This window comes from Cervus canadensis, chromosome 8 (genome assembly GCF_019320065.1).
Source record: "Cervus canadensis isolate Bull #8, Minnesota chromosome 8, ASM1932006v1, whole genome shotgun sequence".
Lineage (NCBI taxonomy): Eukaryota > Metazoa > Chordata > Mammalia > Artiodactyla > Cervidae > Cervus > Cervus canadensis.
In genome coordinates, this window is record NC_057393.1 from 81,109,175 (window position 1) to 81,133,871 (window position 24,697).

The window sequence follows — 24,697 nt, forward strand, 5'->3', positions numbered from 1 at the left end:
TCATTCAACAAAGATTTCTGATCATTTATGTGCCAGGCTTAACTAATAAATCTATGCAAGATCCAAAGGACTGGGCTCTTTCACCCATTACAACTGATAAGAAATGCCACTAGAGGGCTTCTCTGGGGGCTCAGTGGTAAAGAATCCACCTGCCAATGCAGGAGATACTGGGTTTGATCCCTGATCTTGGAAGATCCCACAGGCCCTGGAGCAACTAAGCCCGTGCCCCACAGCTACTGAGCCTGCGCTCTACAGCATGAAGCCCACACGCCCTAACGCCTGTGCTCCCAGAGAAGCCACCGCAAGGAGACCACGCACTGCAACAGAGGGGAGCCCCTACTTGCCAGAGCTAGAGAAAAGCCCACACAGCAATGAAGACCCAGCACAGTCAAAGTAAACAAATAAATAAAATTATTTAAAAAAAAAAAACAAAAAGAAATGTCACTAGTGAAAATACCACAAGTGGTCCCTCCAAACGATTTACTGCTATTTTCTGTGTGCAATGCTATCTGTCCCCTTTCCCAGAATTTGTTTTTTCATCTTTTCCTCTACTTTTCTCTCTTCACCCCACCCTCCGTCTAAAGCAATAAGCCTTTCGGGGATATCTATAAGCACTGTTTAATTTTTTTTTGAGACATTTTACCTAAAGCATTTTCTGACTCTATACTCATTCATTCAATAAATATTTACTAAGTTTCTTGCAGGGAACAGGCATCTTTAGAGGTACTGTAGTTCACACAGTGAGGAAGACACTAGGGAATCCCTACCCTCGAGGAGCTTAGACCATGAAACAAACCATAAACACATGTGAGAATTCTTCATGTCTTGCCTAAATCCCTCAAGCTACACAAATAAGTATTTTTTCCATATGGGAATATTTTAATGTGCCTTAAAAATAAAACTCCTAGTTTTTAAAAGGAATTAAATTTGGGTAGCTAGAACGGTGCTCATTTACAGAGAGTAGTTAGTTGGATTCTTGTGGTGGCTTGGGGGTAAGGAATCCACCTGCAATGCAGGAGATGAGGCAAGAGCCTAGGGTTGAATCCCTGGGTCAGGAAGATCTCATGGAGAAGGAAATAGCAACCCACTCCAGTATTCTTGCGTGGGAAATCTCCTGGGCAGAGGAGCCTGGTGGACCCCAGTCCTTGTGGTTGCAGAGTCCTACATGGCTGACCATGCACAAGCACAAGCACACAGAACGAGCTCTAATCCAGGTCCCCTAGACACTAGTCTTGCACACAGAATGGATTTTGGTGCGGGAAGAATAGAAGCCAGGAAACCATCAGGAAGATTACACAGTTGTCCCAGTAAGGCTGAATGATAATCAGGATGGTAACAGAATAAAAAGAAATTAAGAGTTTCAGGATGTATTTAAAGTAAAGAACAGGAAAAGGAAAATAACTGATAACTCTTTAGTTCAATGGCCATTAAGAAAAAAGTTGACTTTAGTAGACATAGCACTTCCCTGCATTGGCAATGGACATCCAAAAGGCAAGTTATTATTTTATATTAAGAGAGTACCAGTACACCCTCCATTTACAAATAAAGAACAAAGGTCCAGAGAGGTGAAGTAGCTTTTTTAAGCCTTCAAGAGCTGCTGTCACCTGCATTTCCCATTTCCTATTTTCCAGCCCAGGGACTTTTCCATTAACCAGCACCTCCTTCCCCCGACTCAGCTCAGTACCTTATTCAATATCTTGCATGACTTTCTTTGGAAAGGAATTTCATTATATAATTTATCTTTAACCTGTATTTTTTTCTGAGCCTAATGAGTGGAGAGTATTTAATATCAGGACTATAGCTTAAAAGCTTAGTTTTGGGGGCCATACTAGCACCATTACTCCTAAACCTTTATTTTAAAGAACAAAAAGCAAAAGAAGAAACTTGGAATTAGTATTTCTTTTATTTGCTTTCATAAGCAATTTCAATTCATCCTGAGTCCCCCAAACCATATCTTTTCTATATATGGAATAGCCTCGGTTCACTTTGTTTTATAAATGGATAATTTAGTAGAATGTCTGTGTCACTAAAGAACATTCAAAGGATTAGTGTACTAACAACCTCACAGCAATAATACAGGCTCCTGGCATCATAATGTGAGGACCAGCATTAAGGTAGAAGAGTACAGGGAAGGGCATCTGACATGTCCAAGATCAAACCTTGCCTTTGACATTATCATAGGATAAAGTTCTTAACATCTCAAAGCATCAGTTTCCTCATTTGTAAAATAGGGATCATAATACTTAACCCTGATGGCACTATTTGTGAAGACTAAATAAGGTATAGAAATACATCCAGCATCATGACCAGATATGAATGCTAGAACCAGCTAATTCTCCATTTAGATTTGAGTATCACAAGACCTAACAACCTTGTTGAAGTGCAATATTTGTCTCCTGCTTTAAGAAATCTAATGACATTTTAAAAACCCTTTTGTTACTACAGTTAAGATACAAACAAGCTTTTGAAATAAAATCAACTTATCTCATATTTCAACAAACGCCTCCATTGTAATTTTGAATCTGATGAGCAAACAAGTTTAAAAAAAGCATCTTTATTAAGATACACAAAATTGAGCATGACTGTATATTTACATTAAGATGTGTACAGTAATGATTATGAATTATATTAAAAAGCACCAAACAGAATTCCTATTCCTCCTTAATCTCTTCTCATAAATCAAGCCATAAGGCCCCCTTTAAAGCAAAGAATTCAACTCATGAAAGGATCTTACCTTATAGTACCTTAGTGGAAGTTCTGAATGTCATTTATTTCACCTCTAATTAGAACACAGGTGCTAGAAGAGAATAAGAAAATGGAGCTTACACAAAGCTAGGATCGTGGAAAATGGAAAGTCAACTATTACACACAATGATTTGAAGAAATATAAGAAAATTACAAAACTTTGGAGAAAGAGATTTCATATATCATGATGCAGGTGGTCAGAGAGTTAAGGAACCTGTTATTGACAAAGAAAACATACCTATTGACTTTGGATGAAAGGCTCTTTCTATAGTTTCACCTCTCATACCTGCCAAAGCTCCAGACACAAAGAAAGGTATCAAGTAAGAAGGAAACAAAAGGAGTTGCTTATCCCTTATTTTAGCGATGGTGTTAGCGATGGTGTTAGCGATGGTGTCTTTCTTTTTCAATGAATGAGTCAGCACTGCCTACTTAGAAGTTCTAGTCCATTATCTTCTTCCAGACACTATTGGGAGAATATACATACTATTATCTTATGACTAGATAAATTCTAACACAGAGATAGAGCCAAATCTTTATAAACTGAACTATAATTGACATACAATATCCTATTAGTTTCAAGTGTACAACAGTGATTCGCTATTTGTACACATTATGAAATGATCACTGCCATTAAGTCTACATACCATTTGTAATGGTATCTAGAATTGATACTTTTGAACTGTGGTGTTGGAGAAGACTCTTGAGAGTCCCTTGTACAGCAATGAGATCCAACCAGTTCATCCTAAAGGAAATCAGTCCTGAATATTCATTGGAAGGACTGATGCTAAAGCTGAAACTCCAATACTTTGGCCACCTGATGGGAAGAACTGACTCACTGGAAAAGCCCCTGATACTGGGAAAGATTGAAGGCAGGAGGAGAAGGGGACAGAGGATGAGATGGTTGGATGGCATCACCGACTCAATGGACACGAGTTTGCATAAACTCCAGGAGTTGGTGATGGACAGGGAGGCCTGGTGTGCTGCAGTCCATGGGGTCGCAAAAAGTCTGACAGGACTGAGTGACTGAACTGAACTGAAATGAACCATCTGTCATGGTACAAAGTTGTTACAATATTATTGGTTGTATTTCCTATGCTGTACATTGTATCATTGTGACATTATTTTACAATTGGAACTTTTAACCTCTTAATCTCTTTCACTTATTTCATCTGTTTTCCCATCTCTCTCCCCTCTTATAGCCATCAATTTGTCTTCTGTATCTATGAGTCTATTTTATTTTGTCCATTTACTTGCTTTTTATACTCCACATATAAGTGAAATCATATGGTATTTATTTTATTCTCTCTGGCTTATTTCCCTGTATCCTCTAGGTCTACACATGTTGTTACAAATGACAAGATTTCATTCCTTTTTATGGCTGAGTAACATTCCAGAATACTGCATCTTCTTCATCCACTCTTTTATCAGTACACACTTCAATTGCATCTATATCCTGGCTATTGCAAATAATAGGGGTGCATATATCTTTTAAATGGACATAGGGGTGCATATATCTTTTAAAATTAGTGTTTTTGTTTTCTCTGGATAAATATCCAGAAGTGCAATTGCTGGATCATATGGTAGTTCTGTTTTTAATTTTTTGAGGATCTTCCAAATTGTTTTCCATAGTGGCTGCAATTTATATTCCAAGCGACAGTGACCTAGGGTTCCTTTTTCTACTCATTCTTGCCAATGCTTGTTATTTCTTGTCTTTTTGATAATAGCTATTCTGACAGGCATTAGATCGTATCTTAGTTTTTCCTTTTTTAATGTGGACTATTTATTTACTTTTGACTGCACTGGGTCTTTGCTGTGTGTGGACTCTCTCTAGTTGTGGTGAGTGGGAGCTACTCTCTAGTACAGTACACACACAGACTGCTCATGGCAGCGGCTTCTCCTGTTGCAGAACACAGGCTCTAGAGTGCACAGGCTTCAGTAGTTGTGGCGCATGGCCTCAGAGGATGCAGCTTGCAGGCTCCAGAGCATGCGCTCAGTAGTTGTAGCACACAGACTTTGTTGTCCCATGGCATGTGGGATCTTCTCAGACCAGGGATTGAACTGGTGGCCTCTGCATTGCAAGGTAGATTCTTAACCACTGGACCAACAGGGAAGTGCCTCGCTGTAGTTTTGATTTGAATATTTACCTGATAACTAGTCATGCTGAGCATCTTTTCATGTGCCAGGTGGCTACCTGTATATCTGTGGGAAAATGTCTCTTCAGGTCTTCTGCCCATTTCCTAATCAGATTACATTTTTTTTTTTTTTTGGACATTTAGCGGCATGAGTTTTTAAAACATATTTTGAATTTCAGTCCCTTATCAGATATATTGTTTGCAAATATCTTGGGATACAATCAAATCTGAAAGAAAATCCCATAACCACATTTTGGACACTGATATTCATATTTTTAAAGAGCACAGAGCCTAAGAATTGGGCCCTGAATCTTAGAAAAGCATCTCTCTTAGAAATTTGGCCGAGAGAAAGAAAAAGGCACTAAGTTTCACGAGAGGAGAAGGAGGGAAATGTGTTCTTGTGAGGGATGTCCTTGAGGATAGAGCTTCCATCCAGAAGGAATAGTAAGTGCTAGAGGAGAACTTGAGGATGAAACCTGACAAGATATTATTGGATTTTTAAAAGGAAGACCTTGCAGTTTCTTGAGAGGTGAAGGTTAAGTCAGATGACCAGAGGATGAAAAGAGGCTGCAAGATGAGAAGTAGAGGGATTCTAGGGCATGTTGGAGGGATTTCCTCAGCAAGGATAAGAGAAGCTCCTCTGAGACTGTGCAATAGGATAATCCGAGAGATGGAGGAACACTTGATTAATAATTTAGAGATAGGTTTGTATCTTACACGTCTTTTTTAAAAAAGTATCAATTTGCAAAGGACTGGGGAGAAAGAAAAGAAAAAAAAAGCCATCGGTCCTTCATAGTTTGAGAAGCACTATTTTAAAGAACATCAGTCACTTTGCCAGCTCAGCATCCCTCCCCCTCTGGGGCCTCTCCTTCTGCTATGGCTCCCAGTGCTGAAACTATCCATCAAGGGATCCTCTCCTACTTTCGGCAAAAGGAGGGCACCTGACCCAAGGGAGGCCTCTTAGATTGCTCTTCTCTTGGGATCCCCAATCAGAGGAATGTGTCCTTAGGAAGGCAATGGTAGAAGCTAATTTTTCATGAGACCCATTCGCTTTATGCATGGGGAGACTGAGGCTAGTGAGTCAGTGAGCACAGGTCACTTGACTCCAGGCTATCTTTCCCACTAACCACTCTGCTCTATTTAGATTCTGGCGTCTCTTTGGGAAATGGTATCTGTATGATGGGAACTTCACGAGAAGATTCAGTAGTATAGTAACACGCTCAATCCGACTAGAGGAAGTGATGGGTAAGTCATCAAACAAGGAAAACCAATCTTGCTGCCGAAAATGAAATCCATGAGTCTAAAATAAAGAAAGTATAATCAAGGAATATGGAGGCCTCTTTAATACTGCTTTCTGTCTCTCCTCTGAAAGCAGACATTCTCCTCAGAAAACAGACATTTTTCTGCTGTACGGGCATATCAGTGAGCCTGGAATTCATATTTCACCATAGATTCTTCATCGAAGCTAATGGGCCAAAGGGCAAGTACTCTGTGAATTCCACTGAGGCATGTGCCAGTCTTCTCATAGTAACTTACTAAGTGTCTTGCACACAGTAGTTTCTCAGTGAGTCTTTGTTATATGGGTTTTATCATTAAAACTAATAAATATCCAGAACACACTTGCCTAATTTACAATTAGGGGTTCCAACAAACCTACATATTGAGCTTCACATCATTTAAAGTAAGTAAATATATATCTCTCAACAATAAAAATTAAGTTACATGATTAATAACCAAAAGAAACAAACACCATTCAATCATTAAGGTATCTGCTAATAAAAAGACCTTCTGTGCTAAATGAACCAGAGAACAATAAATAAGTATTGAACATGCTGAAGTTTATCTAAGTTTCTCTAGTATTAGATCGAGCAAAGTATTCATTTTGAAAACCATCGAGGGAACTGGCTTTAATCCTGGCTTCACATTCACTTTATTGCAAATTAATTGTATATGACATTCATTAAGGAATAAGCTTCAAATCTCTGAGTATAAATGACAGGCTCTTCTGAATGCTAGCAAACATGGCTTAAAAGGTTTCAAAATCAAAATATGATTGGTGATTCCAGAGATTGTCACTGTAATTATGCAGTTAGCTAAATAATTTGGAAAACAAAGAAAGAGACAGAAAAATAATTATGGAAGACTAGGTGTCAGGCTCTTTTAATAGGTCAACAAAACATTACCTTGATTTAGGATGTATATAGAGAATGGTAGGCTATTTTGATAGTATCTTTAAAGTAGTAGTTTCTTTCTATCAGCTTATCAGGTGTTTCTGGAACACAGACTCTGAGAAGACCACTCAACGAGGTAGCAGTTTTGGAGGCTTAATATGATAATTTAAGCTGTTCCATTTCCTTAAAATTTTTTCAAACATCAAATTTCCCTATTTTCTAATTATTTTGAATGTGTATATTCTCCTGTGCCTAGGAAGATGCAAAGCATTTTAATGGATGTTTTGCAATCTAAGTGGATGATAAATGAATCTGTAGCCCTCTAATTTGGACAGCATTATACCTGCTCACGGGCTTTCCTGGTGGCGCAGACAGAAAAGAGTCTGCTTGCAGTGTGGGAGACCCAGGTTTGATCCTTGGGTTGGGAAGATCCTCTGGAGAAGGAAATGGCAACCCACTCCAGTATCCTTGCCTGGAAAATTCCATGGACAGAGGAGCCTGGCAAGCTACAGTCCATGGGGTCGCAAAGAGTTGGACACGACTGAGCAACTTTCTTATACCTGCTCACAGTTTTGAAACAGATAAGCTTAACTAATTAACTTCTAGTATTTGGATGAAATTAAACCCCAAACTCTCAGAGTAGACCTAGAATATTTCCCCACTTAATTTCACAACATATCTTTATTTGAAGACCAAATAACAAGTGCTTTGACAAAGTTGAGCCTGACAATTTGTTTCATGGGAATAGGATAAATATAGTTTCAAAATGTAGATATTATGCTAGGTCTGGTTTGCATTCAGTATTTATGAAAAAACAGCATTCACTAAATATAGTTGTTCATTCAGATTTGTATTCTGATTTGTTTCCTTCAGTGCCCTTCTCACTCTAGCCAGCCCAATCCATCCAGTGAGAGAGACAGGACTAATGAAAACATAGAGCAGTTCTTATGAGTAAAATTATTCATTCCTTTGTAACTGAAGGAAAATAAAAATGACAGCAGTTGAAAGAGGTTAAGAGGACAAGTTGTTTCTTGTGCACCGGACTGGTTATTTTTCTCATTCGCAGAGGAGGTTCAGGGATCAAATAACTGTCTCCAAGTTGACCAGTAAGAAACTGGTAAAACTGATATACAAAAGCTTGGATCTTTTCCATTTTTAAATTCCATTTAACAATATTATCAATACTAACAACAAAAAATATTTAGTGAATGCTTGCCATATTCCAGGTGCTATTCCAAGGCCTTGACATACATCCAATCATTTCATCTTCACAGCCCTATTGCTACTTGCATTTTATAGATAAAGAAACAGATGTTCTGCTCACTTGCTCTGTGTAGAACCACAGCTCTACAGAGATTATTGAGACAAAAACTTGGTGCTGAGTCATCTTTTGCCATCTATATTCCTTTGCCTTTGTCTATCCTTATTTTATTCATCCAAGTAAATTAATGTTTACTCATTAACACAACTCCTAGTTTGAATGGTAGAGTTCCATTGGCCCATTATTCTCTACAAGGATTGTGAGAAGAGTTTTAGCTGTTTTGATTGATGGGCGTTAGAGCAGCATTGGTGGACACCAACTACTCTAAAAGAGGCTCTACCTGGGTTTTCCAGGCAGCACAACACTGTGGAAGGGACGAGACTGCAAATGAGAACAGCATTTCAGAGAAAGAAAATCACTCACTTTGGGAGGTTTTTTTTTGTTTTTGTTTTTTTTAAATCAATGAGTGCTGTGTCACCCTTGACTGAAGCTTGTGAATGAAGACTGTTCCCGCCACATTAGTAAACAAAGGATGTTGTGGCCATCAGGTCATCAGCCACTGCAGCTGCCCCTTGCCAGTGTACCCTGAGGAGATTCAGGAAGTAGAAAAGCAGAACACTAGCATGAAACCCTTAAGGTGCATATCGAAGGATGAATTTAATAAGTTCAGACTCATGCAACTTCCTATACATAGAAGAGTACTAAATTCAATAACTAGGGATGTCTATTTCTCTTTAATTAACAATAATCATTTGATGTTCTGAGTATTGAGTTACTTTGCATAAATGCCTTTGTATCCTGGCTCCTCCATTACCTCTTCAGAGCAGTCCATCAGTGGCTGTCTCCTGGGCTGAAGTCCTCAGTATGTCTGCCCAATAAAACAATTCTCAGCTTTTAGACAGTGCATTGTTTTCAGCTGACAAATGTCTGAGGAGACACTACAAACCCAGAAGAATGGCCACTGTGCTAGGCTGGGCTGATGGAGAGCACAGTATCAGAAGTCTTCTGGGTAGGTTCCATACTTGTTATCAAGATGGTAGCCAACTTGTTGGTTCATGTAAGCTGATAAGCCCTCAGCCAGTGATTGGGAACATGGGCAAAGTTTAGTAGTCTGGGGTAAGTGGACTGGTAAATAGTGTAACAGGTCAGATTATTAAATCTCTTACCTTCAGAGGAGGTGTGCTGGGGTAGGGGTGGGTGGCATCTACGTTCAAGAATGAGGAGAGCAAAACAGGATCTGAAGAAATTAAACTAAAGAAGGTCTCTTGCCAAGACCTACTCCAGATCTCTTGAATGTTCTCCCAGAAGCCACTAACAGAGGAATGAGTCCCACTTACTACACAGAGACTGGGTAAGCCTAAGACTTACAAGGTGATAGTTTTAAATTCTTACAAGTCCCTGAGTCTGAGGACTACAGGAGTGGATACTGAGACTCTTATAAAGTCTCATTACACCAAGAGTTCAAGAAATTCAAGGCAGTATCAAATGACAATTAAGTGGAAAGTATTGTTTTCCATTTCAATTTTGGCAGAGAGTCTTAATGGGAGAAGAAAATGTCACCCTCATTTGTAGAAAAGGACCACTTGTCAATCCAATTTCAGCAAACCTAATCTCATACTGCTGAGATAAAAGCTGGAGGCTGAATTCAACTTGATACACAAAACAGGGTGAAGAGTATTACTCAAACTTTGTAATTTCACTTTTTGTTCAATGGACATAGAAAACTGCCTAAAAGGAATTTCACAATATTAATGTTTGTTTGTTGGTCCTTTCTGTAATTAGATGTGATTTTTGTGCTCTTCTATATTTCGATTTTTTTATAAATCAGAAGAAAGTATTTAACAACCAACTAATACTTTTATAGTGGCAGTTAAATAATAGAAACTGATGGCTTCTAACAACTAACTGAGATTTAAACAGTTCTTTCAGCACTAAAGCTATTTTAAAAGGAAAAGTTCTTAAAAGACATATTTTTAAACATAACTCTTTAGAAAGATATATGCATATATTCTGCATAAAATGTTAAAGACATTTTAACAATTTAACGAAATAATGCATGCCTTTATAAAATTAGACTTTAAAGATTATGACTGCTGGCTGGAAAAGGCAGTTAAATGTCACTTAAATTTACTGCTTTTACTAAAAGAGGGAGTGAAAACTTAGAAAGCAGAAACTTAGCATAAAATGAAACATATACAACTTTAGTATCCTATAGTATCCCAGGCCTATTTTTCTCCCTGTTATGGACTGAATTGTGTCTTCCTCAAAGTAATAGGTTAAAGCCATAAGTCCCAATGTGACTTAAATAGGATCTTAAGGTCGTGGTTGTAATTCAACAAGAATGGTGTCCTTATAAGAAGAAGTACCTGAGTGCACTTGAGAACATGTGCTCCCCCTCCCCCTCCCACCCCAAACCCTGCGCATACAAAGGCCACAGGAAGACACACTGACAAGGTGCTGTCTGCAAGCCAAAGACAGAGGCCTCCCCAGAAACCCACCCTAATGGCACCTTGATCCTGACCCATCAGGCTCCAGAACTAGGAAAGCAGAAATGTGTGTAGTTTAAGCTACCTAGCCTGGTATTTTGTTATACCAACCCTAGACTAATACACTCCCAATGTTATATTCAATTCTACAGTGAACAAAAACCTACAGATTATGCTGAGCTTTATCTGTAGTTTTGGCTTCTGCCTTTCCTTAAAACTCATAAATTTATAGAATGTTTAAGCTGAAAATTAAAGAATCACTTACCCCAAGTTCTACCATTTCTGAATTTTGTCCTTGGTTTCCAAGTGGTGAATTTAAAATGAAATATGACCTTTGAGTAAAACATGTATGATGCCAAAAGAGAAATATCCCTCTCTGCTAACTAACACCTTTCAGTATAAGGATAAAAATCAAATGAGGACATTCCAAAACCATAGCTCCTTTCATAACACAATTAATCTGAAGGCAACTCATACCACTGGATATTGTGTAGGAACTATTATATCTTTAATTCAAAGAATGAAGGTTATTTACTACATATGATTCACCACAATATTAAATTGGTAAGGTAGGGTGATCAAAAAGTAGTTAATCTGTATAACTGGTAGAAATGAGGTAGGAAGAAAAGCCATAGGTTACAAACTTACACTTTTTCTTTTATCCAGAGAAATTATTAATTTTTACTTTTTTATTCATAGTGGAGATAGAGTTATGTATGAGTTGATATATGCATTTGTGGATAAGCTTGGAGATCAACTTATTTCTAATGTTAAAGTACTTATGTTAACAGAGTGGGAAGAATACTAAGGAGAAGGAAGCTGTTTTGTTCACCCTGGTCCTGTCATTAATTTTTTTGTTCTTACATCTCAATCTCTGTCAGCCTGAATTCTAGGCTGCCTAGAAACGTAGAAACAGGATTAAATGACTATCCTTGTATAACAATACATAATAAAATAGTCTCTTTCTAAATAATAAAGCTCATTTAATAAATGAAACAATACTCAAGTTACATAAAAGGAAAAAAAAGATTTTATTTCCTCTCATTCTCACTCCCAAATTCAGTCCCTTAAATGCTAAATTTGATGTTTATCATTCCATATATCTTCTCTTTTCATTCAAACTTACCCATTTCCTTTACTGTTCTTCTGTCACTATATTATAATGCATATTCTCTTCTCAGTAAACAATGCAGCACAACTTCCTCATCCATCCCAGTAGATCTAACACACACTTTTAAAAAAAATTTCTTTATTTATTTTAATTGAAGGCTAATTACTTTACGATATTGTGGGGTTTTAGCCATACATTCACATGAATCACCCATGGGTGTACATGTGTTCCCCATCCAGACCCTCCCTCTCACCTCCCTCCCCATCCCATCCCTCAGGGTCACCCCAGTGCACCAGCCCTGAGTGCCCTGTCTCATACATCGAACCTGGACTGGTAAACTATTTCACGTATGGTAACATACATGTTTCAATGCTATTCTCTCAAATAATCCCACTCTCGCCTTCTCACACAGAGTCCAAAAGTCTGTTCTTTACATCTGTGTCTCTTTCGCTGTCTCGCATATAGGGTCATCGTTACCATCTTCCTAAATTCCATATATATTCATTAATATACTATATTGGTGTTTTTCTTTCTGAGATATTTCACTCTGTATAATAGGCTCCAGTTTCATCCATCTCATTAGAGCTGATTCAAATGCATTCTCTTTAATAGCTGAGTAATATTGCATTGTGCATATGTACCACGACTTTCTTAACCATTTGTCTGTCAGTGGGCATCTAGGTTGCTTCCATGTCCTAGCTATTGTAAACAGTGCTGTGATGAACATTTGGGTACATGTGTCTCTTTCAATTTGGGATTCCTCAGTGTGTATGCCCAGCAGTGGGATTGCTGGGTCATATGGCAGTTCTATTTCCAGTTTTTTAAGGAATCTCCACACTCTTCTCCATAGTGGCTGTACTAGTTTGCATTCCCACCAACAGTGTAAGAGGGTTCCCTTTTCTCTGCACCCTCTCTAGCATTTATTGTTTGTAGACTTTTTGATAGCAGCCATTCTGACTGGTGAGAAATGGTATGTCATTGTGGTTTCAATTTGCATTTCTCTGATAATGAGTGATGTAAGCATCTTTTCATGTGTTTGTTAGCCATCTGTATGTCATCTTTGAAGAAATGACTGTTTACTTCTTTGGCCCAATTTTAGATTAGGTCGTTTATTTTTCTGGAATTGAGCTACAGGAGCTGCTTGAATATTTTTGAGATTAATTTTTTGTCAGTTGCTTTGTTTGCTATTATTTTCTCCCATTCTGAAGGCTGTCTTTTCACCTTACTTATAGTTTCCTTCGTTGTGCAAAAGCCTTTAAGTTTAATTAGGTCCCATTTGTTTATTTTTGCTTTTATTTCCATTACTCTGTGAAGTGGGTCACAGAGGATCCTGCTGTGATTTATGTCAGAGAGTGTTTTGTCTATGTTTTCCTCTAGGAGTTTTACAGTTTCTGGTCTTACATTTAGATCCTTAATCCATTTTGAGATTATTTTTGTGTATGGTGTTAGAAAGTGTTCTAGTTTCATTCTTTTACAAGTGGTTGACCAGTTTTCCCAGCACCACTTGTTAAAGAGATTGTCTTTTCTCCATTGTATATTCTTGCCATCTTTGTCAAAGATATGGTGCCCATAGGTGTGTGGATTTATCTCTGGGCTTTCTATTTTGTTCCATTGATCTATGTTTCTGTCTTTGTGCCAGTACCATACTGTCTTGACCACTGTAGCTTTGTAGTATAGTCTGAAGTCAGGCAGGTTGATTCCTCCAGTTCCATTCTTCTTTCTCAAGATTGCTTTGGCTATTTGAGGGTTTTTGTATTTCCATTTGTGAAATTGTAATATTACTTGTTCCAGTTCTCTGAAAAATACCGTTGGTGGCTTGATAGGGATTGCATTTAATCTATAGATTGCTTTGGGTCGTATACTCATTTTCACTATATTGATTCTTCCAACCCACGAACATGGTATATTTCTCCATCTGTCTGTGTCATCTTTGATTTCTTTCATCAGTGTTTTATAGTTTTCTATATATAGGTCTTTTGTTTATTTAGGTAGATTTATTCCTAAGTATTTTATTCTTTTCATCACAATGGTGAATGGAATTGTTTCCTTAATTTCTCTTTGTGTTTTCTCATTGTTAGTGTATAGGAATGCAAGGGATTTCTGTGAGTTAATTTTACATCCTGCAACTTTACTATATTCATTGATTAGCTCTAGTAATTTTCTGGTGGTGTCTTTAGGGTTTTCTATGTAGTGGATCATGTCATCTGCAAACAGTGAGAGTTTTACTTCTTCTTTTCCAATCTGGATTCCTTTTATTTCTTTTTTTTTTCTGATTGCTGTGGCTAAAATTTCCAAAACTATGTTGAATAGTAGTTTTGAGAGTGGGCACCTTGTCTTGTTCCTGACTTTAGGGGAAATGCTTTCAATTTTTCACCATTGAGGAAAATGTTTGCTGTGGGTTTATCATATATATCATATATGGCTTTTATTATGTTGAGGTATGTTCCTTCTATGCCTGCTTTCTGGAGGGTTTTTATCATAAATGGAAGATGAATTTTGTCAAAGGCTTTCTCTGTATCTATTGAGATAATCATATGGTTTTTAGCTTTCAATTCTAAAACACGCATTGTAAGGACTGATGAATCCATTCAACATGGATATGCCACAATTTATTTAATCCATTTATGTTTATGGGATTAGGATCATTTCTTTTTTTAATTACAAACAATTTGGCAATTATAATCCTCTTATCTCTGTACATGTATGTTAATTTTTGTGGTTATATAGTCTTAAAACTATAATTTATAGGTCCTATGGTTATCACATTTATTTTAGTAGATAATGTCAGTGACTTATCAAGATTTAACAATTTTGTTTCCCACTTTCCTCATCATAATTGGACATTATTTCTATCTATTGATCAATCAATAAGTCCATCTGATTTTTCGAAAGAAAAACAGTATTCTCAGCAAAATCTCTTTATTATCTGTAGGTTCTCAGGGGCAGTCTTGTACCAGGGCAGAGTAGAAACAATCCTTGGCCAATGTTCCAGAGCTGAGTCATAAAATGGAAATGTGTGCTGAGGTGCTTCAGTTGTGTCCGACTCTTTATGACCCCATGGACTGTAGCCGGCCAGGCTCCTCTGTCCATGGGATTCTCCAGGCAAGAATACTGGAGTGGGTTGCCATTTCCTTTTCCAGGGGATCTTCCCCACTCAGGGATCAAACCTGTGTCTCTTATGGCTCCTGCATTGGCAGTTGGGTTCTTTACCACTAGTGCTACCTGGGGAAATGGAAATAATCCTTGGTAAAATATATTTCAGGAAAACAATAATAACTACTATTTGGAGAAAGGATTTTTAAAGATTGTGTTGTAACAAGTGAAAATGAAAATAACACTCCTTTACAGGAAAAAAAATCTGATTTAAAAGTCACTGCTATTATTTTCCCCACTAAAAATGTTTAACCCAACAAAGAGTTTCCTGTATTCTTGAAAAGTTCAAAACAATCCACAACAAAGGAAAAGGTCCAGTCTTGAGTTCCTTAATTACATAAACAATACAGTATCTGTAAAATACTATTCTTTAGCAAGACATGATTGGGTTTAGCTGCTTGGAAGTGTTAATCACCATTTTTTTTTTGTTTTTTTTGCAGGTAACTTTTCAGCAAACCCAATGCAGGGGACTGAATTGAATCTCTTTCTCTTTCTGAACTTAAGTCATAATATGAATAAGAAAACCAGGAAGGCGTATTTTGTATTTTTGATCAAAACAGTGTTATAGAGTACGGTCAAATTATAGTGTTTCTAGTGTTTCAATGATCCAATTTTACTTATTTTTTGAATACTATTATTGTTATCTTTATTTTAGTTTTTTAAAATTAGTCTTTATTGGAATATAGTTGCTTTAAAATGTGTTAGTTTTTGCTGTACAGCAGAATGAATCAGTTTTATATACACACACACACACACACACACACACACACACACTCTTTTTTAGATTTCCTTCCCATTTAGGTCATCACAGAATATTGAGTAGATTTTCCTGTGCTATACAATATGTTCTCACTAGTTATCTATTTTATACATAGAAGGGTGTATATGTCAGTTCCAATCTCCCAATTCATCCCACCTTCCCCTGACCCCCTTGGTATCAAGGACCCAATTTTAAAAGGAAAAATACACCTGGAATTTAGATTTGTAAATGGATATTCTTTGGAGACCCTGCTTTGATTCCTGGGTCAGGAAGCTCCCCTGGAGAAGGAATAGGCTACCCACTCCAGTATTCTTGGGCTTCCCTAGTGGCTCAGATGGTAAAGAAACAGCCTGCAATGGAGGAGACCTGGGTTCAGTCTCTAGGTTGGGAAGATCCCCTGGAGGAGGGCATGGAAACCCACTCCAGTATTCCTGCTTGGAGAATCCCCAGGGCCAGATGAGCCTGGTGGGTTACAGTCCATGGTGTCGGAAGGGGTTGGAGACGGCTGAGTGACTACGTACAGCACAACACATTCTTTGGAGTGTTTCCATCAGTAATCAGAGAAACACCTTAAAGGATCACTAGCAAATTTGCAGTCCAACATCTCTTCCTGGTAATGACACAGCCAAACTCATCGATTAAACTTTGGAATTGATTAGAAGATGAATGAATTTGTAATTATATCAGCTTAGTTTAAAGCATCTAAGGTGGATATGTTTTTAAAAATTAAAATAAATAATAATAAAGGCATATCTTTCTCTAGGTCTAGAATTTGCTTGTTTAGAGAATAATGTTTTTCCTTTTATCCCCAGTTTTCATTTTTCATTTCAGGACTCAAGAAATTTCCATGTCGGGTCTTCAGCAAAAGTTAACCTGGACTCTGGGCAGTTGCTTCATTCAATGTCTTGGTCTTCTCATTCAGAGCCTAAAGTTAAAGCTATCAACTTATCTCAAAGGAATGATAAAAATAACTCTACCTTATAAAAAAGAAAGGAAATACTACAGCTAAATGATAACATGGCTGTATTTATTTTTTTAAATGGAAAAATAACTTGTAAACAAAACCCTGCACTATTTAAGTCTGAGTTCTTGTCCAAGTCAGACAGGATCCTCCACAGCAGTGCCCTGCTGGTGTCTCTCAGCTTCTTTCTTCTCCACACTCCCTCTCTGGGATGTTAGGTGCTTTGGAGCTCCTAGACTCCCTGCAGTTAAAAGTTATCCCTATTCACCTATCCATTGGTCTGTCTCTTCCACAAGATTGTAGGTAAGGATTCTATGCCCCAAATATGCCCTGAAGTCCACACTGATGCCAAAATAGACACAGAGCCAAGACCGAAGCAAATAATGAGGCCCTGCCTGGTAAACTCTTAACTGCAAGCACTACTCAGAGAGAACTTCAACTAAGCCAGACTCCTTAGGAATACAGGCGATTAAAACAAACAAGCAAGTAACAAACAACTGCAGGCAGAAACTGAGAAGATTTATAAATGCTTCTAGAAGATACAAGAAAGCAGGGTATTCAGGGATACTGTCATGAAACAGTAAGAGTGTGGGGACATACAGCAGACTGTCACAAGTCATTCAATCCAGATATAAAAGGAACTTCAGTGGACCATTAACATGGTCATTTTATCTATAATCTGTATGTGTGGGTGCATCTGGAATACAATGGAAATTAACATTAGAACTCTATATAATTTGCAGTGCTGTATGCGTGTGTGCATGCTAAGTTGCTTAAGTCATGTGCGACTCTTTGTGACCCCATGGATTGTAGCTGGCCAGGCTCCTCTGTCCATGGGATTCTCCAGGTAAGAAGAAGAGGGTTGCCCTTCTCCAGGCCAGTGTTGTATGCTATGCTTATTAAAAATAATGATATTTAAATACCACATTATAGAGTCAAATTTTGACACAACACTTTACCATTTTTATAAAAAATAACACTTGCTGCCATACAGTAGACAGCCATCCTAACTGCCTGGATTTTAATAAGTGACCAAGATGACACTGTTTCAAGAAGGCAAAAATCAAGCAATCAAAGGACTCTTTATAGGTGTTTATAATATTTTTTAGACTTCACCCTAAGTCCCAGGAGCTCCACAAGATTCCAGGAAGATATCTGATGCTCAGATAAATCTGGGAAATATTGGCTTAAATACTATGCTATCATTATTTTTACAACAGAATTAGTTAGAAATGTTAAAACTGAGCTTTGCATTGTGTATCCTCAAGGCAGATACATCCTGACTTTTGTTTTTCGCCATCTTGTTTGGCCAAGTGAGGTTTTCTGAGGGGAACCAGAGTAAGTGCTGTATAGCACAAACAGCTCAAGATCCTTTTCTACTTCAGTAATTAGCCTCCAACTAAAAAAAAAAAAAAAAAAAGAACAGGGGAAAAAAAAAGGATCTATTCTTCTGTGTCTAGCCTAGCTTGAAAATGAATTTGCTCGAGTCTAGATAAATATTTCTCTCAAAACTCATAGACTCAAAAAAAATCATGAAAAATAAATTTATCTTTCTGAGAATGGAATAGTGCATGCTACATTGCAAAACAAAAATGAATAGATCTGGGGTGGAAAAAAATTCAATAATAATAATTTAGAAATATATATTTTCAAATACCACAATTTGAAATGCAACCATGACATTCTTAGATATATTCTTGAAAGTCAAATGAGCTCCTGAAACTGTATTTAACTAAAATTCCAATCTCTTAAATATTTGGAAAGGTCAATTTTGATATGATGAATTACAATTTTGGCAATTCCTATCATATAGCTGTTCTAAGGAAATATAATACTGTTGGTGGTGTAAATAACATATTCAGCTGGTTTCTCTGGAGTTTTTCATGTTAAATACTTTTTAGAAAATTCTCAAATGTCTCGAGTTAATAGCTTTTCTTTCCTACTAGCATAAGCAATGCTTTTGGTTGGTAAATGGTTAACACATACTGCAGATAACAGTACTCCTGGAGCTCAGGACCCCCAATCTACAAAGCAAATACACTGATAAAGGAGATCCTTAAATGAAAATCTCATTTAAAAATTATATTTTTAAAGAGCAGTTGCATGGCAAAAAGTATATTTGCTGTTGTTCAGTTGCTCAGTCATGTCTGACTCTTTGCAACCCCATGGACTGCAGCACACCAGGCTTCCCTGCCCTTTACTACCTCCTGGAGTTTGCTCAAATTCATGTCCATTGAGTTGGTGATGCCATCCAACCATCTCATCGTCTGTCGCTCCCTTCTCCTCCTGCCCTCAATCTAAAAAAAAAAGCCTAGATATAATGTGGTCTGGACAACGTGTCCACAACCTTATAAGCACAAACACATAGAGTAATCTTTAAAGAAACAAAGAAAATTTAGATTTAACCAAATGAATTTGTTGATTAAGCAGGTCCCAAAACAGTCACTTTTCAGCAATTTCATACAGTTCAACTTGCAGATCAAAATGTTCACAGTGGTTGTAACTTGGGAACAAAATAATGGTTTATTTTTATACTTTTGTGTGTGGGTGTATGTATGTGTATACCTTCTCTTATTTTCAAAATTTCACAGTGAACATTCGTTTTAAACAACATACTTTCAAACTTTTACAAGAAGACACACAGAGCACAAACATGTAAATGAAGGAATTAAACTGTTTCCTGGAGGGGAAGATAAAGAAAGTGAAGGAAGAATCTGGACTGTGATTTAGATATCATTTTCAAGATTTGTATGCGGATACCAACATCTCATTATAAACTGACATGTAATAAGGATCCTGGTTTCCCAGAAATGTTTTCTGCATACACTGTTAAAGGATTACCCTCAGTTTGGGCCCAAAGTTGGAACACAAGGATGCCATCCATTATATGAAGGAATAGGCAGTATGGTAAGGAAGCTATCTGTATTTCTCATGTAGCGTCATTCTTTTTTTCCACTTAAGATATTTGATTCTCCTTAGTTCATTTGTGAGTACCCAGATTAAAATTCTGAACATATCCATTGAAGTTATATTTTCTCTTGGGCTGTGTTTGTAATTGAACAATCAATGCCTTCTAATAAGCAAGGATTTACTCTGGTCTTCATGAATCAGAACTAGTCTGGAGGATGCTTACAGTCCTAAGGCTAGAGAAGCCAAAGGTTCTTATTTATTTTAATTGAAGTATAGCTGATTTACAATATTGTGTTAGTTTCAGTTGTACAGCATAGTGATCCTTTCCTCTTTTTTTTTGGATTATAGTCCATTAGAAGGAAGTGTCACTTCTTCCACCTGGAGGGCACCCCAGTTTTGGGTGAGGGGAGGAGCTTATTTCTGGCTGATGGCTGACAGCATGGAGGGGCCCATCTGGATTTCACAGAAACGGTCTCATGCTAGTTATGGCCATTTTTCTGGGATCACTCTCACCAAAGTCATGGGCAAGATAAGAAAAAAACAATAAGACTCCAATAAAACTCTACTTGTTAATCATAAGTTTGTTGTCTATGTCCATCAGCCTATTTCTATTTTGTGAATAAGTTCATTTGTGTCGTAGTTTAGATTTTACATATAAGCGATATTGTGTCGTATTCTTTCTCTGTCCGATGTCATTTAATATAATAATCTTTAGGTCCATCCATGTTGTTGCAGATGGCATTATTTCATTCTTTTTTATGGCTGAGTAATACTCCATTATATATAGCACATATTTATCCATTCATATATATGTGTAAATGAACCTCTTTGCTGTACATCTGAAACTAACATAGCATTGTAAGCCAATTACATTACAATTAAAACAAACAAACAAAGCCTCTATTTGTTGTTAAAAACCAGCAGTAATAACTTATTTAGGAAATAGTCAACCAAATAATTAATAACACTTAAAAATACATATTGACTTTTCCCATCTTGAGATTAGAAAGAAGTGAATACTTTTCAAACTAATGGTAGGGCATTTTATTTGAATATAAAACTTTTGTATTCCATCTTACTTTTCACAATACATTAATTCCGCTGTGTTTAAAACATTCATTGCCTTGGAAAAGATTCCCTAAATTTCTGGCAATCAGGCACTCATTTAGGGATTCAAAAATACTCTAAATGTAAATATTACTATAACCCATGAAATATTCCACCTTTGTATGTATTAAAGCACACTGTTGGGACTTCCGTGGTGGTCCCATGACTAAGATTTTATGCTTCCAATGAAGGGGGCCTGGGTTCAATCCCTGGTCAGGGACTAGAACCCACATGTCATAACTGTGTTCTCACACTGCAATGAAGATCAAAGATTCCAGGTGCCACAACTAAGACTTGATGCAGCCAAATAAATTTTTTTTTTTTTTCTTTAAAGCACACTGTTTTCCTTTAATCACAGAGGTATACTGAGAGGATATAAGCTTTGTTGGATGAGGTAACAGCCCGGCATTGTGATAACCTAGAGGGGTAGTAAGAATTACGGGAAATCTGAGGTACAGGTTAAAAAGGATTAATTAAATAAATTAAAATAATCATTAAATTAATTTAATTAATTAATTAAAGATTTACATTTCCTGGGCCCAGTATAAGCCTGTTCTGTGACTAAGCATTAAAATTATAGCAATTATTTCCATATCTTCCTAGTGTGACTGACAATCACTATCCCATATACATAACATGATGAATCTTTAAACACGGATTTTTATTTTGTCAAAAATGTCATACATAACATTGTTCTTTTGCATCTTTTGCTTGTTTATTCAGAGAATATTATCTAATTGATGTTTTGATTTCATCCTTTACAACTAAACAGTTGCAAGGGATCTATATGGTTGCAAAACTGTTCTCAGATAAGTGTCCACTTCCCCAGCTTGTGCATTGCTTCCTAAGTCAGACTCATGAGAGATTAGTTTGTGATGTATAACTAGTCCGTTTGAGATACAAAACTTGATATTGAAAAAAGCACTGGCCAGATAAAGGGATACTTCACTTCCCTATTCTTACCCATTTCACTTACATAGGATGCTGCATCTTTCTTTAATTATTGGCCATACCCCAAAGCATATGGACTTCTGTGGGTGACTCAGACAGTAAGGGCTCTGCCTGCAATGCAGGAGACCCGGGTTTGATCCCCGGGTCAGGAAGATCCCCTGGAGAAGGAAATGGCAACCCACTCCAGTATTCTTGCCTGGAGAATCCCCATGGGCAGAGGAGCCTGCTGGGCTACAGTCCATGGGGTTGCAAAGAGTCAGACATGACTGAGTGACTAAATTTTTTGAGGCATATGAGATCTTAGTTCCCTGACCAGGGATCAAACCCATCTCCCCTGTATTGGAAGGTAGAGTCTTAACCACTGGACCACTAGGGAAGTCCCAATCTTTCTTGATTATTGCTGTCATGATATCACATTTCTGAATAATCAGAGTCATTAATAGGTGTATCTGTACACATGTGTAGGACAGAGAGAGACAGAGAGAATGAGAGAGACAGCATGAGCCAGGAGACAGACAATAAGAAACATACACAGAGAAAGATTGACAGAGGGAGAGAGACAAAGACAGATACATATATAGATACACACATACACAGTGACAGACATTGGCTCTTCCTCCCCTTATGGTCTGTCTGTTTTCATTTCTCTTATACTTACAGACCTTTTAGCAGCTGACATTACTCATTTTGAGCCCTGGAACTACTCAGACTTTGCCTTTGTGTGTGTGTGCGTATGAGACTGACAGTGATTGAAATAGGTTATATTATGTCATTCTGAGGCTGGGGGATTTTAAAAAATACATTATCTGTGTGATCCTCATTTTTCTATAACTACAAACCCTATATTTAAATATGCAAAAGTTGCATGTTGCCTTAATTTTATTTTTTTTAAAAATCACAGCAGTGGAAATTGCTTGTTCTTCTCCAAGTCGTAAGTTACTCCTCAGAGATAATTTGTAACAGGCAGAAAAGATTGTAAGAGGAGTGAACATTTAGCCTTTGCTTGTGAGGTCAGTGCAGTTTGAACTTGGCTTAGCAAAATCACAGGCTATGTGAATGTCACATCACTTTTTCACTTCCTGCTTAAGTCACCCTAGAAGTGTTGTACTAAGATGACAAGAACAAACCCCAAATCACATTTGCCTATTTTGCAATATAGTTTTAAGTTGTTGTTCAGTCAGTAAGTCATGCCCAGCTCTTTGTGATCCCATGGACTGTAGCCCACCGGGCTCCTCTGTTCATGGGATTTCCTAGGAAAGAATACTAGAGTGGGTTGCCATTTCCTTCTCCAGGGAATCTTCCCAACCCAGGGGTTGAACCCATGTCTCCTGGATTGGCATGCAGATTCTTTACCACTGAACCACCAGGGAAGCCAATGGTTTTAGGGATCAATAACCTAATCTTGAGTTTATATCCAAAAACAAACAAAAAAAAGGAGAGTATATATCTAGCACTTAACATATTCCAGACAGTTTTCATAAATTACCTCCCATATTTCTCATGACAACTTGATGTCAAGGATACTGTTATCATTCCTGTAATTGAGAAGAGAAAGCCAAGGTCTGGAAGAATTAGGCAGCTTCCTCAAGATGACACAAGTGGTGAGGGAAGGGTTTGAACCTGGACCATAAGGCTCCAGACCTGGGACTTTCCCCTGCAGTGCAATTGCACATTGCTGTTTGGTGAGAGAATCACCCAACAAGGAAATATAGGGAGTAAATTTCATGATGGGTCCAGAAACAAAAGTGTGAGACAATAGTGTTCCTTTAGGTGTATCCTGCAGGGAACAGGAAAGAACATGATGGAGAAGAAAAAAAGAAAAGAAAAGTAATTTCTTTTGGGATGGTGAATGGGACCCTCTCGGGGTTGATATTTCTCAGTACATAATGAAGAGTGAGTTTGATAGGCAATGAGGAATAGGCTAGGTTTTCTGTTTATCTGTGGGTTTGATTGCCTTTTTCTTATCTGAGAAAGACAGCACACAGTTTACACAACAAGAAACAAAATATTTTCGGATTTAAGGAAAAGTTTTACATCATAAAGAGGTCTCTGCAAAAGTACTGAATTTCTGATTTATGGAAGTGGCAATACAATACACAAAAACTCACAGTTATCTATAAATTAACAAAATTACCTAACAAAAATTAAGCAACAGCTGCTAACTGTTTTGTGGATTATATCTGTGACATATCAGTGAATATAAAATTGGAAATCTGATGTATGTTCCCTAAGAGTCTCCCTTCTAAGAAAGTTAGGGCAGCAGAAATTGTGACTGTCCCTTTGACGAGATAAAATACTGAGATTTATGATTAAAAAAGACATGGTGTTTCCATTTCTAAATATCTTTAAGCAGAGAGAGACATTTACTGCTAGGTTCATGAGGAGATGATAAAAGCAGAGAACCAGATTAGAAAAGCCATAAGAGCATCCTAGTTCTATGACCCAATGGTTAAGTCGTTTTATGAATGAGCCTATTTGCACAATGTATATAAATTTGAATTTTATAAATTGTAATTAGAATTCTTCATCCTCAACAGTATTAAAATTTTCTCCATTTTCATCAACATCAATACTATAAACTTCTTAATTATAGCCTACTGACAATGAATTTTAGGGGTGTGTGTGTGTGTGTGTTAGTTGCTCAGTTGTGTCTGACTCTCTGTGACCTCATGGACTGTAGTCCATCAGACTCCTCTGTCCATGGGATTCTCCAGGCAACAATACTGGAGTGGACAGTCATTCCCTTCAACAAGGGATCTTCCCAACTCAGGTATTGAACTTTGGTCTCCGGAACTGTAGTCAGATTCTCTACCACCTGAACCACCAGAGAAGCCCACCAGGTAAGGTTTAGGTAGATCTTTCCAAATTTGCCATGCTAGAGAATTTTGTCTACATGTGCTCTGTCTACATAGAGAAAGGACCCACCTTAAAATTTCTCTGATGCAAAAA

General features: G+C 37.4%; 1 long non-coding RNA gene across 1 annotated transcript; it reads left to right on the forward strand.

Moving 5' to 3' along the window:
• The first annotated feature begins 1,042 nt into the window (after positions 1-1,042).
• Positions 1,043-22,024, forward strand: LOC122446087. The gene is made up of 3 exons (XR_006270768.1): positions 1,043-1,158; positions 11,365-11,369; positions 22,009-22,024. It is a non-coding gene; the product is annotated as an uncharacterized LOC122446087 (long non-coding RNA).
• Positions 22,025-24,697: the final 2,673 nt, after the last annotated feature.